An 18,903-nucleotide genomic window follows, 5' to 3' on the forward strand; every position below is an offset into this window, starting at 1 on the left:
TGCTAATATCTCCCAAAAGCAACGAATATTTAATTTTTTTTACAAATACAAAGAGAACTACATTTTCCTTCATAGCAGCAAATTCAAAGTTCAAATTGCAGGTTAATCATCCTTTTTGTTTCTCCATATAGAAAATTTTATTCTTTTAGACTCAAATTACTTGTGCTTGTAAGTAACGTATACTAGATTGTTTTGATTAGTTTTTTTGCGGGGATGGAGCACACATATATATAGTTTTCTTCAATTTTTATGTAATTTTACCTATTTATAAATATTAATTGCCATTATATTATTTTATAAAATATTAAAAATTAAATACCTATGGGGCTTACGCCCCGCTGAGGCATATGTAAAACGCCCGCTTTATGCCCACGTCTTTTAAAACACTTGGTACAGAGCACTGCTAGGCAATTTCCTGAATTAATTTAATGAACATATAAAATATTAGTTAAAAATTATATATAAATAATTAGCTTAAGACCCCACCATTGTATATTATTACGTCATCTCTTTTTGTCCTTAATACTACAATCGGTAATGGTGTTGATGGAGAAAAGCTGTAAATCTTTCTGATTCGGTGGAGACATCTTTGGCTACAATTGAAGTATTTAATTGCAAAATCAAACTTCATAGCCAGGTTGATTTTATTGTAAAATCGAGATTATTGCACTCCCGTTGGCCATAAAAATTTGGAGTTTTTTTTATGAAATTTTATTTTCCAAAATCTGTTTATTTATATATTTTAACTATTTTTTGACAGATTGTGATAACAAAATCTTAAAATCCAAAAAGAACAGCTTTATAGTAGTTTTTGATGTTTTTTACTCACAAAATTTCGAATTTTTTTCAAGTAAAATGCATGTTCAAAAATACAATTTCAACTTTCAAAAATCATATTTCTTTTCATCTTCAAATCTCATGTTTTCAAGTTTCAACTAAATCTATCTCCAAATACTAGCTCTTTCTCTTCTAATAAGAGAGGGCAAATGTGACTATGTGAGGGTGCGGCAGGCAATAGCGAATCCAACCATGGGCTTGCAGGTTCTGCGAAATCCAATTCTTTGAGGTTAAACCCGATATATATATATATATATATATATATATATATATGTATGTGTGTGTAGAAACAACTCTCTATCTCCACAACAGTCAAATCTCTCTATAATATCCTCGTTTATTCCAAAAAAATCAATTATTATAACGAAATGCTGTTATAGAGAACATATATTATAATATAACATGAAAATTGGTTCCAAAAGAAATTTAACTTTTATAGTGAATAGTTATTATATAACGATTCTGTTATAGAAAAGCCTGACTGAATTTAGAACTCAAAGCGTCAAAATTTTGGATTCACCACATATGATTTGGCCCGGATTAGACCACTGTTTGTGCTTCATCTCATGGTTGTTCGTACCAAATTTAGTGGTACATAATAGATCAAACATAGTGTAGATGTTCACAGACCAAAGAATGTGATGTCAACACAACAGGATCATGATACTTAGCCTTTGTCACTCTCCAAAGGGCAAATGTTCTTAGTTATCAACCTTAGCTAAATCATTAGTAATTAATATTTTATATGTTACTCACATTTTATTAAATTTTTTGGGGGTTGAGGAATTCTAGGTAAGGAAAGGGAAGGAATAGTGTAATAGGAGTTGAACCTTGCACTTATATAAAGTAGTTTTAACTTTTGAAGTGGGCACAAAATCTTATGGTTATTGAGTCATACAAATATGCATTCATAAGCAAACTTAGATATATTATCTTGATCCATTTTGTGTATGTATAGCTTCCTTTCTGGGTTCATCATACAATATTGAAAATCCAGTTGACAACTACATTGATATTTAGGAGATCGAAGGAAATATGTATTTTCCTTATACTGATTTCTTTTTTTTTTAATTTAGTTAATCTATACTAAACCGATAACGTATAAATAGTAAAACGAAAACTTACTCGTTCTTGTGTAGCGAAAGCGAAAGACCAAATGAACGTCTGCTTCAATTACCGGTAGGTACAATATATTTAAATATACAATGTAAGTGTCTTAATCAAGAAAATATTAGGGTTAACTTTAATAACCCTAATGAGCGGTAAAGCACCCTTATGGGTGTACCTATATTTTCTACACTTTTAATAAAGGATGGAAATATTTTAAATTCCTTTTCTAATACAACGGAGAGGTGGGAAAGAAGAATGAGAAATAGGAATAATGCTAATCGAAGCTATATCTATTGTGTGAAAAACTCTCACCGATTGGTACGCAGAAGATGAAAACTTCCGGGCGGTTTCAAGTAAAGGGTTTTTATTCTAGACTTGAGTACTCAAAGAATGCATATTGTTTGTGTTTGATATTCCTTCCAATGCAAGAAATCTCAATTAGTTACTGGATTCGTAATTAGATATTATACATATTTAATGAGTTTTTAATTTTTGAATACAAATATAGAGTGTCTAAGTAAAAGTTAAATCGAAACCCGTAACTAATATAGTAGCTCCTGATTTCGATTATCAGATACATGCCACTTGAAAACCCCAAAAGAAACAAAGGAACACTTGAAAACACTCAAATTAATGATCTGCTTATTGCTTGGAAAGAGATATATCAGCAGCACTTAAGCAAACATGCATCTCCTCTCTCTCTATATATATATATATATATATATCATTCTCTCCACTAATACACTGTTTCATTCTCTCCCTGAGCTCAGGAGCACCAAACCCTAATTCTATTTGCCCCACCCCCCCCCCACCAAACCCACCCACCCACCCACCTCTTATCTTTTTGGTGAAAGATTCTTCATAATTCTTGAATTTTGCTTCCCACTTGTACAAATGGTTCTTGATTCAATGTTATTGAAAGAATTTCTTAACGTTAATCCTAGTGAAGATGGAGAAAGTTAAATTGTTCTTCTTCATCTTCAATTATTGATGTAGACCTTAAACTTTTCACATTTAGTGGTCACTTCCCAATTTAAACATTTGTATTTTAGGCCGAAGCAGATCATATTGATTTTAATGTTCACCTTTTATGGTCTTAACACTAAAATCATTGAACTTTTGAAAGTATCGTTTCACAATTTAATATTTGTTGAAATTATAGTGATTTTCATTTTACACACTTATAGGCATGCATGATACTAGCTGGACATGGAAAGGCGGAAACTTTCAATTTCTCCGTCTGTCACTTGATTTACACAACTTGACTTGCGACTTAAGCTAACACACAAATGATGTTTGGTTGGCGATCAATTCATTCTAAATATCTATCTTCGTTTTATCAAATCTGGGTCAAGTGACCACCATATGACTTTGGAGGACAAAATAACCCTTAAATGGGTCAAATTGTACCTTTAATTTTAGCATTCACCGTATGTATTTCTTCATAAGAAACTATACCAATTTAAATATTGTTACTATAGTTTCTCTTATAAGTCATTATACTTTATCAAATTTGTATTAAATCTTTTGATATAGTTTAAGTTGATCTTAACTATAGCATATTGCACTTTCGAGGTCATATCCCTCCTCTTAATTTAAAGAGACTGTTTCTGGTAGACATTCGGCTAAAGACAAGATGAAAAGAAGCAGTGGTACCAGTGTACACAGGGGCAGATCTACCTTATGAGGTAGGGGTACCACGTCACCCGCTCGCTTCGCTAAAATTCTTACTATGTACATAATATCTCTGTGAAGAAACATATAAATTGATAGAGTGGCACCCAGAATTCACAAAGTAGAAGTAGATGCCATTGGTTCAGCCTTCCCTTTGAAGGCTTTCCTTGCATTATGAATGCAATTTCGATTCCCTGTTAGAGCAGCTTCTTTGATTATTCTTTTTTTTTACTTATTAAAATTTCTTTTATTTTCAGTTGAGCCCTAGGGCCTCATCTATTTTCCTTATTTTTTGGTGCTTTCCCTCCTTTTATTACTTATTAAAATTTTTTCTATTTTCAGTTGAGCCCTAGGGCATCACCCCTTTTTCCTTCTTTTTCGGTTCTTTCCCTCATTTTATTACTTGTTAAGTCCCCCTTCTTCATTTTTTTAACTTTCAGTCCTCATTTTGTTTCTATCATTATACCTTACTTTATGAATAATTATTTTTTATAGGTAATTTGAATTAATTTTAATTAGCATATAATTTTTTTATTTGTAATGAAACGATATTAATTTATATATTGGAATATAATTTGATCAATATCTTCTATTGGGTTTTGAAAAAAAAATTAAATGGCTTGATTGATAGTCGTTTTGAGTCGAATATCATAGGTTGAATGTTGAAGATTTTTCTTTGAAAATAATTGTCATATAACTCAACAATTAAGATGGAAAAATACACAAAGAACAATACAAGTAAATTAATCTAGTCAAACAAAGAATATATAATGTAGTTAAGGTACTCTTTAAGCAAATATTTATATTGGAGGCGCTTTTTCATGAAATGTTATTTTTCTTTTGCATTTTTATTTAGAATGTGTTTAAATTAAGCGTTAAAAATTTGAACTAAAATCAAACTTATTTGCTTTGTGAATGAAAAGTCTATTCAAATTAACCAAAAACTAACTGAACCGACCAATTATTCTTAATCTATCTTTGTAGCTACTGACATGTATACAATATGCATAATATGGTGGCACCCGCAACTTTCGAATCGTGAATCCGCATAGAGTGTACATTTGATAAGACAAAATTACAAGATTTTTTTTTTCATGAATTCCACCATAACAAGCAAAGTCGCTATAAAGACTTTTCATGGAATTCTAAGGTCCCAGAGAATAGTCTAGTCGTTGAAACTTAGTCGCAACTATCTAATTTGAGCCTAAATGACGTCATGGCGAAAAAGTTCCAAGCTTAGATGAATTATACCACAATGTCATGTCCAAAGAAATTAAACCAATTGGGTGTTAGGGTAAATAAGTATGTTTGATTTATGGACGGCTAAGATATAGTGTAGAGGGTCCCTTTGATTGGTGGCATTAAAGTATGAACATCTAGTTTCTTTTACTTCAATAATCATGTCGATATTTTTATTCATAAGCATACCGATTAGTAAATTGTTCGTTTTACGTGTTTTAGTTTATAGTTTTAGTACGACAGTTGAAGACTTGTTAATTTACTTATATATTCAAACATATTTTTCGTATTTTGTCTATGCAGAATTTGTTTATAGAGTTATAATATACTTGAACCAATAAGGATTTACTACATTAAAAATATAAGAAATCAAGAAGAAATGAAATAGCGAGGCCATTGAGTGGGAAACATTGAAATTGCATTAAGGTGTTAAGGCTAATAAGGAAAAGTTAAAAGGCACTGAGTATTAGTTTTAGTGGATGCTTTATTGAGGCCTTCGATAGGGACATTACCACAAAGCCAAATTTTGATGAAAATAAAAATAGTGAGAGCACTTCAATAATAATATTATAGTCAATTAAATATATCCACACATACATATGGAACTGCTTTAATTTTGGTGGGTGGGTCTATTTATTATATATAAATAATAAATTTCTTACTAGACCCAATAATTTGAGAACATATTCGTACGATTTTGAAATAGAGAAGAAGAACTGAAGAAAACTTGGAGAGAAATCTAAGAGATTCTCATTTCTCCTACATGCTACAGTAATAAGGTGTACCTTTTATATATATATATATATATATATATATATATATATATATATATATATATATATATATATATATATGCGGGTTAATTAACTTATGATCATTAGCATTTCGGTTTGACTATCTCCGCCTAAGGAGGTGTGACAGAGGGATATGCAAGGATTGCAAGGTGATTCCGGTTGAGATACTCGCGTCGCAGCATAGACTTTTGGTGATGGACGTTGGTATTATGTTAAAGAGGAGGAAAAGGTCTACTCGAGGAAGACCGAGAATCAGGTGGGGAGCCTTAACTAAGGATAAAGCCCAAGAGTTGGAGGGGCCATTGTCGGCTACGGGAGCTTAGAGGAGCAGTGGTGACGCGAGCACTATGTGGTCAGCGATAACAGACAGTATTAGGGAGGCTACGAGAGAGGTGTTAGGGGTCTCGATGGGCGTCTCTGGTGGGAACAAAGGAGACTGGCGGTGGAATGAAGTGTCCCAAGGTAAAGTGGAAGCGAAGAAGGCGACGTACCTGAAGTTAGTGGGGAACATAGGTGAGGAGGAGAGGCGAGCGTGCATGGAGAGGTATAAGGCAGCTAGGAAGGAGGCTAAGCTGGCGGTCACGGAGGCTAAGAGTGCGGCTTATGGTCGTATGTATGATGAATTGGGGAAAAAGGTGGGGAGAAGAAGTTATTCCAGCTGACCAAGTTGAGAGAAAGGAAGGCTCGGGATTTGGACCAAGTGAAATGCATCAAGGACAAAGATGGTAGAGTATTGATGGAAGATGCCCAGATTAAGAGGAGATGACACACTAACTTTCATAAACTAAAGAATGAAAAAGGGGATCGGGATATTGTGCTCGGCGAATTGGAGCATTCCGAGAGTCACTGTGACTTTGGGTACTGCAGGCGTATCGAGGTTGAGGAGGTCGTGGGAGCTATGCATAAGATGAGTAGGGGTAGAGCGACCGGACTAGACGAAATTCCGATGAAATTTTGAAAGTGTGTGGGGAGAGCAGGTTTGGAGTGGTTGACTAGGTTGTTTAATGTTATTTTTAAGGAGAAGAAGATGCCGGATGAGTGGAGGTTGATGTTTGGCATATTTCGATATGTGTTAATGTTACTTTACCCATACTTTAACCACTTTTTGATGTTATTTAATCTTTAAAACACCCAACATGGTGTAATTATTGGTTTGATGACTAATTAAGTTATGTGTGACGATTTAAGGTGTTCGGAGTACAAAATATGAAGAAAAGGTGGTTTAGCTAGAGGAAGAAGGGTTGGATGCGTCGCATCCAACCTAGGAAAACATCATCCTGCATGCAACCTTAGCAGTGAAGTTGTGCCATCGCGTCCGCCATCGCGTGCGAAACTGGGAAGTAGAAGTGAAACTGGATGCGTCGCGTCCACCATCGCATGCGAAGCTGAGAAATAGAGGACAAGGTGGATGCGTCGCATCCGCCTTCGCAGGCAAAAAATTGAAATGGAGGACAAGGTGGATGCGTCGCATCCACCTTAGCATCAATCCCTGAAGCCGAATTGGACTAGGAATGGGAGAGCTTTGGCCCACGACTTTTGTACGCAATATATAAGCTAAAAACGCCTCTTTTAGGTTATCTAACATATTGGGAAGAGGAAAAAAACCAGGAAAAAGCTGTGGAGGCCGGAATTCATCAAGTTTCATCTTTCTCCTACCAAACTTAGTAATTTTTATGTTTCTTTATATGATTTGTTGTTTGGCTACCATGTCTATGTGGAGCTAAACTTCACGTTCTAGGGTTGTGGTTCTTTCATGACTATTGTTATTCGGATATTGATTTTGACTTCTTGATTTATCATATTAGTTTATTTATTCAATCTTGCACTTAATTATTTAATTGCTTGATCACCAATTGAATATTATCTACGAATCTAGAATTGAACTCGAAAGTGGGAATTCTATATTGCATATAGGATTGAGTAGGGCAAGTTCTTGAAATCGGGCATCGGGGAACGGATTCGTGGTTAGGATAGACATATACCTAATTGCCTTGCTTGGTTGATTTACAGGAATTATAAATGCGTTCTTGTTGATTCTAACTCCATAGACATATAGGCGTTAGGTTAGCTTGAATAGGCGAGTAAGAACTCGACAGATTCTTATGAGCAATATTAACCCTGTCAACCAATAAGCTAGATAAATTAGTCGGTCAATTCAATTGAAGAATACAATAGGATTGTTAGATAGACCATAACCCTAGATCGTTTTCATTACATTGATATCATTAAAATCTGCTCTTCCTCTGTTCAAAGTTTATTATTTATATTTTTCTTATTTAATTAGTTAGAATAAAATATTTTTAGATTTAATTCTTATTTAGATAATTAAGATAGGCTAATTTAGTTAATAGCTAATCATAAGTCCTCGTGGGTTCGGCATCCGACTTTGAGTCACTTTATTACTTGACGACCGCGTATACTTGCGTGAGTGTGTTTGGTCGCAACAAGTTTTTGGCGCCGTTGCCGGGGACTTAGAAATTAGCTACGTGACTAAGTTAAGCTTTTATTAGATATTTGTTTTCAATTTTTAATTTTCAGTTTGCCTGGTTTGTGTCAACGCAGGGTTTACTCTCGAATGCAGAGGAGTAGAAGTGCAAACAACCTCATTCCCCTTGATCCAGAAATCGAACGAACATTACATAGAGTGAGAAGGGAACACGAAGCTAGAACGAGAATAGAAAGAGATTTGGACATCGCAATCCAACCACAGCCAATAGATATGGCAGGCAATGAAGAGCGTCCGGTAATCGAAGCCGCAAGGCCCAATCTTGCGAATATGACTCAGGCTATTGTGAAGCCTGATATCACTGGGCATTTTGAACTCAAACAGTACATGGTACAGCTGATTCAGTCCACAGGACAATATGTGGGTCTATCTCATGAGGACCCGCAGAGGCATATTCAGAACTTCTTGGAAATCACGGACACTTACAATTATCCGAACGTCTCCAAGGACTATGTCAGGCTGACACTATTCCCTTTTTCACTGTTGGGGGAAGCTAAAGAATGGTTGCAAAAGGAGCCCGCGAACTCTATCCACACTTGGGATGATCTAGCAAGGAAATTCCTGATCAAGTTTTTCCCAACTAAGAAGACAAAGTCGTTGAGGAGCCAAATTCTTGGGTTCCAACAACGGGATGGCGAGACACTTCGTCAAGCTTGGGAAAGATACAAGAAACTACTCAGAGACTGCCCGCATCATTGTCAAACTGATGAGGTATTGGGTCACACTTTTGTTGATGGGTTAGATGAAGCATCAAAGATGAATCTTGACTCAGCTTGTGGGGGTAGTTGCATGGCAAGACCGTATAGTGAAATACAACTCCTGCTAAATAATTTCACTGCTAATGACCATAATTGGCAAGGAGAGGGGGATTCACGAAGGGTAATTAAACAGAAGGCCGCCGGTTTGATTGAGCTTGATGACTTTTCCGCCATGAGAGCCGATATAGCAAAATTGGCAAATCAGATGAATAGAATGACAACACAACAAATGCAACATGTACAGCAGATGTCTATTTGTTGCGAACTATGCGGAGACAGTCATATGATTGACATGTGCCCCACGAATCCTGAATCTATATACTATGTGGGACAACAAAACAGAGGTCCTATGAATCAACATGCGCAATATGGGAACACTTACAACCCAAACTGGAGGAATCATCCTAACTTCTCATGGGGCGGGAGTCAACAGAATCAGTATAGGCCTCAAGGGAATTTTACTCAACCTCAGAAGCCACCCCAACAAATGGAAGAAAGTACGAATGACTTGCTGAAAAAGTTGTTACTAGACAATCAACAGCTCAGGACCGATTTCAGAAATCTTGAGAGGCAAATGGGGCAGTTAGCAGCAAACCAAAATACTAGACCTACAGGCTCACTTCCCAGTGATACAGAGAAGAACCCTCAAATTAATGCAGTTACACTTAGAAACGGGAGGGAACTAGAGGAAGCGCCAAGGAAGATAAAAGAAAAACCTATACCTGGGGGGAGTTGACACCTAAGGCAACACAAGAGTCAAAGGAAGATGATGCAAGTTCAGAGCGAATGGAGGTTACAAGGCCACCACCACCTTTCCCCCAAAGATTGCAGAAAAGGAATGACGATCGCATGTTCAACAAATTTCTCTCCATGTTGAGTCAGGTTCAATTAAATATTCCATTAGTGGATGTACTTCGTGAAATTCCAAAGTACGCTAAGTACATAAAAGACATAGTGGCTCATAAGAGGAAATTGACTGAGTTCGAGACGGTTGCACTTACTGAGGAGTGCACATCAAGGGTCCAAAACAAGCTTCCCCAAAAGCTTAAGGACCCTGGCAGCTTCACTATTCCAGTACAAATCGGTAATATTAACGTGGGACGTGCTCTGTGTGATTTGGGTGCAAGCATAAATCTGATGCCGTTATCCTTGTTTAAGCAATTAGGTCTGGGAGCTCCGAGACCAACCACCGTGATGTTGCAATTAGCTGATAGGTCCATAGCCTACCCTGAAGGAGTGATTGAAGATGTGCTGCTGCAAATTGGAAAATTCATCTTCCCAGCTGACTTCATTATTCTAGACTTCGAGGCTGATGAACAAGTTCCAATCATATTGGGACGACCTCTCATGGCTACTGGCGATGCAATAATTAAAGTGAGAAAAGGGAAAATGATTATGAGAGTGGACAACGAGGAGGCAGTCTTCAATGTCTACAAAGCAATCCAACTCCCCCGCCACTATGAGGAGCTCTCTATGATATCTGTGGTGGAGGTGGATGAGAAACTTCTTAACACGAGTGTATATCTAGGCGACTGTTTAGAAAAAGCAATCATGCTATTTGATAGCTTGGAGATGGATGATGAGGTTGAGGAGATAAAGGGAATCCTAGATACATCATGTGGTTACATGCAAGGAATAATCCCGTTTGAGCCCCTGAATAGGCCAAGTGGCCCTCCACCAAAGCCGTCAATTGAAAAAGCTCCAAATTTGGAACTTAAACCCCTACCCCCTCACCTTCAATATGCTTATTTGGGAAGTTCTGACACTTTACCTGTTATTATTTCTGCTCACTTGTCTAAATTACAGGAAGAAAAGCTATTAAGGGTGCTACGTGAGCACAAGCGAGCAATTGGGTGGACAATGTCTGACATTAAAGGCATTAGTCCAGCTTTCTGCATGCACAAAATCCTCATGGAGGACGGACACAAGCCGAGTGTAGAACACCAACGCCGACTAAATCCAATCATGAAAGAAGTGGTAAGGAAAGAAGTGATTAAGTGGCTTGATGCAGGTATTGTATTTCCAATCTCTGATAGTAAATGGGTAAGCCCCGTTCAATGTGTGCCGAAGAAAGGGGGATAACCGTAGTAGTTAATGAAAATAATGACTTAATTCCGACAAGAACTGTAACTGGATGGAGAATTTGCATAGATTACAGAAAACTAAACAATGCCACCCGGAAAGACCACTTTCCCCTGCCTTTTATTGACCAAATGCTTGATAGATTAGCTGGCCAGGAATACTACTGTTTCCTGGACGGTTATTCGGGGTATAATCAGATTGCTATAGCCCCAGAAGACCAAGAGAAAACTACATTTACATGTCCTTATGGCACGTATGCGTTCAAGAGAATGCCCTTCGGTCTTTGTAATGCACCTGCGACTTTTCAAAGGTGTATGATGGCTATTTTCACTGACATGGTTGAAAGATATGTAGAAGTATTCATGGACGATTTTTCTGTGTTTGGATGTTCTTTTAATAGTTGTTTGATGAACCTTGATAAAGTGCTAGCTAGGTGTGAAGAGACGAACTTGGTGCTAAACTGGGAAAAGTGCCATTTCATGGTACGTGAAGGTATAGTTTTGGGGCACAAGGTTTCAAAAGATGGTCTACAGGTGGATAAAGCAAAGGTGGAGACGATCGAAAAATTGCCCCCGCCGACATCCATAAAAGGCATTCGCAGTTTCTTGGGTCATGCAGGTTTTTATCGTCGTTTCATTAAAGATTTTTCGAAAATTTCTTCCCCTTTGTGCAGGCTTCTAGAGAAAGACGTTACCTTCAAGTTTGATAATGCATGTCTGAAAGCATTTGAGGAGCTGAAGGGAAGATTGGTGACTGCACCAATTATCATTGGCCCCGATTGGGCACAACCATTTGAGTTGATGTGCGATGCAAGTGACATAGCAATTGGAGCGGTGTTGGGGCAAAGGAGGGATAAAATCTTTCACTCCATTTATTATGCAAGCAAAACTATGAATCCAGCTCAGATGAATTATACAGTGACTGAAAAGGAGTTGCTTGCAGTGGTGTGGGCGTTTGACAAGTTCAGATCCTATCTAGTGGGAACCAAAGTCATCGTCTACACAGATCATTCAGCTATCAGATACCTATTTGAAAAGAAAGACGCCAAGCCGAGGCTGATTCGTTGGGTCCTCCTCTTGCAAGAATTTGACTTAGAGATCCGAGATCGAAAAGGGACAGAAAATCAAGTGGCCGATCATTTATCCAGATTAGAGAGCCGGAACCATGTAGCTGAAGGAGGGTCAATTAAAGAAACATTTCCGGATGAGCAAATATTGGCAATCACCTCAGGTGAAGCCCCATGGTATGCAGATTATGTGAATTTTATCGCAAGTGGGGTAACGCCACTAGAGTGGACAGCTGACAATAGAAGAAGATTCCTACATGATGTAAGGTTCTACGTGTGGGATGAGCCATTCCTATATAGGCAGTGTGCAGATCAGTTGGTGAGAAGGTGTGTTCCTGAGGAAGAGATGAAGGCTATACTACATGACTGCCATGCGTCACCATATGGAGGTCATCACGGCGGGGATAGAACCGCCCAAAAAGTGCTACAATCAGGTTTTTATTGGCCAAAATTGTTTAAGGATGCACATGCCTTCGTTAAAAATTGTGATAGATGCCAAAGAACTGGAACTATCACGAGGAAGCACGAGATGCCCTTGCAAAATATACTGGCGGTAGAACTTTTTGATGTTTGGGGGATTGATTTTATGGGACCATTCCCATATTCTAACGGACACAGATACATCTTGGTGGCGGTCGACTATGTTTCTAAGTGGGTAGAGGCCATAGCTCTTCCTACTAACGACGCAAAAGTTGTGGCAGGCTTTGTAAAGAAGCACATCTTCACACGTTTTGGGACCCCAAGAGTGTTGATAAGCGACGGGGGAACTCACTTTTGTAACAAACTGCTGAATAATATTCTTGCAAAATACGGAGTCAAGCACAAAGTTTCTACTGCCTATCATCCCCAAACGAGTGGTCAAGTAGAAGTTTCCAACAGAGAGGTCAAGCAGATTTTGGAAAAGACAGTAAGTATGAATAGAAAGGACTGGGCCGGGAAGCTGGATGACGCATTATGGGCATATCGCACTGCGTACAAGACCCCAATAGGCACTTCTCCGTACAGGTTGGTTTATGGGAAGGCCTGCCATCTGCCCGTCGAGCTTGAACACAAAGCTTATTGGGCGATTAAAAAGCTAAATATGGAGATGGACTTGGCCGGTGAAAAGAGATTGCTACAACTCGACGAGCTTGATGAGTTTCGATTGCATGCGTATGAAAATGCCAAATTGTATAAAGAGAAGACAAAAAGATGGCATGATAAGCATATCCAACATCGTGAGTTTGAACCAGGTCAACAAATTCTACTGTTTAATTCAAGGCTAAAGCTTTTTCCAGGAAAGCTTAAATCTCGATGGTCGGGTCCGTTTGAAGTGGTTAGTGTGAAACCTCATGGTGCGATAGAATTGTGTGAAAATGGGTCCAATACGACATTCTTGGTAAATGGCCAAAGAGTAAAACACTATTGGGGTGGTGACATTGCACGTCACAAGACCACAATGGACTTAGTGGAGGCATGAAGAACATGTTGCGTCGTGCCGCGACGTTAAATCAGGCGCTTCTTGGGAGGCCACCCAAGTTAGTTAATTTTTTTTTTTTCGTAGGACATAGATTTTATTCAAGAAAACGAGGCGGATGCGTCGCGTCCCCCTCAGCAAAAAAAAATAAAAAATAAAAATTGACGGGCCAATTGCTCAAGGCAGTGAAGTCTGCCTATCGCGCCCGTATCGCGTCCGAAAATTTTTTGAAGGAAGACGAGGGGATGCGTCGCGTCAAAGCTCGCACGCACAGGTAAGTAATATATATTTTAACACATCTTAAGATAACCTATTCGAACAAAAACGTTTCTTGCGACGCATCCACTCGTCTCGTTTTGGCGACGCCTACGAACGCAGAACAGAATTCTCTCATCGAAATTGTATCGCAATAAGATCAAACGCGACAGGTACGCATCATCCTCTTCGTTCTTCCGTTGGCTTCTCTCCAAATTCGTCTCTCCTCCCTCCTTCAATGGTAGCAACAAGTAGGTTTTGCAATTTCAAGATTTTTAGGGCTGTCGTTCTTGGTAGTTGTAATGGTTGAGAGATGATAAACTATAATTCCCTTCATCTCGTCCAACTTTGGGAGGGTAGTTGCACTGCTCAACTGATAGAATGAACTAGGCACACTTGTTGCATACCACATGTTCGACGAATTGTCCCTGAGAAAAATTTAGGCGTCGGTGAAGTCTGAGTAACCGAGCAACATTGGTGTATGCTTGAGAATAAGTGTGGGGTCGAGTGAGGGGCTATGTGAAATTGAGTTTTTGAAGAAAGTTATCACATACTTGCTGAAAGTCATGAGCTACAATTCCATGAAGAGTGAATGGCATGACTTTACAAATAAATTGAAGTCTGCAAGCTGTCGCAATTGCTTTCAGGCTGAACTTCGCTGTTTCATCTGCTAATTGTTGAATTCTTTGCATTGCAGGTACTTAGATTCGTAAAATGACAGCAGCGAGTAAACCATCCAAGCAACAAGACAAAGATGGTAACAAACAACCGCCCAAAAAGCCTACCGGAAGGGCAGCGGGCGGTCCAAATCCACAGAAAAAGAGGAAGCGGACGGAGAAGGAAATGGAACTGCTGCCTAGGCAGTTAAGTGATGATTCAGAGCAAGAGGAGGAGGAAACATTGGTCCGGAGGACAGTGAAGAAGGGTATTACACCAAGCAAAGGAATAGAGATACGAGAGCCTGTGACATACCAAAGAAAAGCTTCGAGAATGAGTGCTCCAACTGATAAAGGGAAGGAGAAGATTACTACAGAATCTGAATCCGATTCCGATTCGGACAATGACCACCTACAGATCAACATGAGTGATGAAGACGAAGGTGAACCCATAGACCGAGTTGATTGGGAGAAATACTTTGTTAATGAGAAGGCATTCCGAGCCTATAAGAAGATATTGGTTTCAAAGAAGTACATTCCGGAAAAGCCGATAAACATCGGACCACTTAAGACAAAGTACTCAGAGTTTCTCCAGTCAATTCGAGAGGTGCAAAAATGGGGACCCATTCTGAAAGGTCATGGCAAAGCGAACCTCACCATTGTTAGAGAGCTCTACGCCAATTGGCGTCACGCACGGGGAAACATTGTGCGAGTAAGAGGGATAGATATTAATGTGTCAGCTGAAGCTCTGAATAACTTCTTAAGGGTGCCACACACACTCACTGACAGGTTTGACGCCATATGCAAAACACCAGATTATGCACACATTAAGTCTGTCCTATGCCCTACCAGGAAGGATGCAGAATGGAAGCATGGGAGTATGGAGTACCACTCTATAGCAAAGGAATTCATGAGTGCGTTAGCACGTGTGGCTCTAAATTTCATTTGTAACCGACTGCTGCCATGCCAACATAAAACTGATGTCCCTCGTTACCGCGCACTCGTATTATATGCTTTATTAGAGGGGATACCACTCAACTTCGGAGCCATCATGCATGATCAAATGCAGCGAACCAGGATGAATTACAAGTGGAGGCTGTTCTTTGCTAATACCCTAACGGCTTTTTTAACAGAGAGGGGAGTACTATGGGACAAGGAGAATGATGACATTGAGGCTAAAGCTCCAGGACCATATGATGTCACTCATGTTCTAGAGCCGAACAAGGGAAGGTCTTCTAAGCTCACCGTCCAACAATTATTTGAGCATATGCAAGCAGATATGCAAGAGAACAGGGCTGAGCTGATAGCGACTCGTGTCGAGTTGAGTGCCACCAGGGATGAGTTGAGACAGACTCGTGTGGATCTAAGCCGAGTTCAGACCGAGCAGGCCACGATGATGAAGGAGATATCATTACTCCTCAGAGCTCTGGTTCAATGTGCAGGTACAGACATCTCCCAGCTGATTGCATCATCCACTGCCGGACCATCCACTCCTGTTCCTCCCATAGTCACCGAGGCTCCACTCAACAGGCCTATTGAGGTCGCTGTAACACCTGATACAGAATCAGCACCAGTTGTTGATGATAGGAATGCTATGGATGCAGATGCTCCTCCACCTTGACTTCAGGGAGTCCTTCTCACCCTACTTTACCTTGTTTGTGTGCGTTGGGGACAACGCACAATCCTAAGTGTGGGGTGGGGGTGATTTATGTTTGATGTATGGATGAATGTACTAATATATTCACTGGATTAATGGCATAAAATAGCAGTAAATTCATCTATATGGAGTAACTATCAGTTTATCTATTAGTTTATTTATAAAAAAAAAAAAAAAAAGTATCTTTGTAGATAGTAATAATCCCCTGTGGTTTTTTTTTTGTGCCTCGGTTCTTTTCCATGGGATGTAGTTTGAACCGGGTAATTTTGTTTTCTTTTTAGAGTAGAGTAGGAATGTAGGGAATAAAAGGAGAAAGAATGATGAACCTAGGTGACCTTGACTTGGTTGATACTGGCATATTTAAGCTTTTACATATGTAATATCTTCCCTTCTCACTCTGAAATTATTGATGATGCCTTGTTAAAACGGATAGCATGTTTTGTTGCAGCCTATTTCTCATTTTTCTTGACTTGTGTTCACTTTGCGTTTAATGCTTAATATCTCGTTGCTCCGTGAATACTTGCATTGTTTGAGAGTCGGAATGTGACCGTCCTTAGCGAGTCATGTGCCATGTGTGGTGAGGTTTTTGTGTAGTCCATGTATTGTACTTGTGTCTAGAACTTGCCCGGTATGTGAGTTGAAGCGAAATTTTAGGTGATGCTCGGTTTGAAAAATAATTTTAGGCTTTCTTTGATCTTTTTGAGCTTATTGCTTATCACAAATAAAATCTATCCCTAGTTAACCCTTTTTGAGCCTGTAGACCTTTTATTTGGTACCCACATTACAAGCCTATACCCTTTTTATTCTTAATTGACATTGTTTTGATCCTTTTACCTCTTAAAGCACTTTAATTGTTAGATGAGCGCTAAAAGAAGTAAGAAGGGACTAAGTGTGGGGTGACTTTTGAGTGGAACCAATGAAAGAAAGAAGGTTGCACTTATTTTGTAAAATAATACGCCACTAGCGAAAAAAAAAAAAGAGAAAAAAAATTGAAAGAAAGAAAAATATAAATGAATAAATTGTTGTCTTATTCTTGCTAGTGGGTATGAATTAAAGTAGTGCTTAAATAAAGAGGAAATATTGTTGGGGTGATATTATTTGTGAAATTGAAGTGGTGTTGAAGAATTTGCGCTTAAGTTATTTGATGATGTGTTAAAGTGCTTAGGAAGTTGAGTCACTATTCCTAAAATATATCCTACCCGTCCCTTAGCCCACATTACAACCATGAAAAAAGTCCTAATTGATTTTAGATCGAGCGAGCCTACATTAGTAGAGATTTACATTAAGGGCAAGCCTATGGTACCAACTGCATGCATGCGACTTCTTTTTGTGAGAGTGAGCGATTTTCTTTGTGAGCATGAGATTCGAATGTGTGGATTGATTCTACTCTCTTTGCTTTTGTTGTGAGGGCACATGGTTTCACGAGGGATAGGTAACGTTATTAGACTTCTCTATGATGTTGGTTGTTCAAGCCATGAGTGCATTGTGACATTGAGTCGGTTTTTGAGGTTAGGATTGTTGTGAGCATGTTGTCTTTGTTCGAATATGTTTAAAGAAGGGCATAAGAAAAGGGAAGTGTGTTGATGCATAGTCTAGAGCCTAATTGTAGCAAATAACCACGGTCATAGGTGCAGTGTGCTTTGAACGATAAGAGTTTAATTTTGTTTCGTCTACTATATGATGGTTTGTTCGAGGACGAACAAAGGTTTAAGTGTGGGGTAGTGATGTTTGGCATATTTCGATATGTGTTAATGTTACTTTACCCATGCTTTAACCACTTTTTGATGTTATTTAATCTTTAAAACACCCAACATGGTGTAATTATTGGTTTGATGACTAATTAAGTTATGTGTGACGATTTAAGGTGTTCGGAGTACAAAATATGAAGAAAAGGTGGTTTAGCTAGAGGAAGAAGGGTTGGATGCGTCGCATCCAACCTAGGAAAACATCATCCTGCATGCAACCTTAGCAGTGAAGTTGTGCCATCGCATCCGCCATCGCGTGCGAAACTGGGAAGTAGAAGTGAAACTGGATGCGTCGCGTCCACCATCGCATGCGAAGCTGAGAAATAGAGGACAAGGTGGATGCGTCGCATCCGCCTTCGCAGGCAAAAAATTGAAATGGAGGACAAGGTGGATGCGTCGCATCCACCTTAGCATCAATCCCTGAAGCCGAATTGGACTAGGAATGGGAGAGCTTTGGCCCACGACTTTTGTACGCAATATATAAGCTAAAAACGCCTCTTTTAGGTTATCTAACATATTGGGAAGAGGAAAAAAACCAGGAAAAAGCTGTGGAGGCCGGAATTCATCAAGTTTCATCTTTCTCCTACCAAACTTAGTAATTTTTATGTTTCTTTATATGATTTGTTGTTTGGCTACCATGTCTATGTGGAGCTAAACTTCACGTTCTAGGGTTGTGGTTCTTTCATGACTATTGTTATTCGGATATTGATTTTGACTTCTTGATTTATCATATTAGTTTATTTATTCAATCTTGCACTTAATTATTTAATTGCTTTATCACCAATTGAATATTATCTACGAATCTAGAATTGAACTCGAAAGTGGGAATTCTATATTGCATATAGGATTGAGTAGGGCAAGTTCTTGAAATCGGGCATCGGGGAACGGATTCGTGGTTAGGATAGACATATACCTAATTGCCTTGCTTGGTTGATTTACAGGAATTATAAATGCGTTCTTGTTGATTCTAACTCCATAGACATATAGGCGTTAGGTTAGCTTGAATAGGCGAGTAAGAACTCGACAGATTCTTATGAGCAATATTAACCCTGTCAACCAATAAGCTAG

The sequence above is a fragment of the Nicotiana tabacum genome, chromosome 14, assembly GCF_000715075.1.
Source record: "Nicotiana tabacum cultivar K326 chromosome 14, ASM71507v2, whole genome shotgun sequence".
In the NCBI taxonomy this organism is placed as follows: domain Eukaryota; kingdom Viridiplantae; phylum Streptophyta; class Magnoliopsida; order Solanales; family Solanaceae; genus Nicotiana; species Nicotiana tabacum.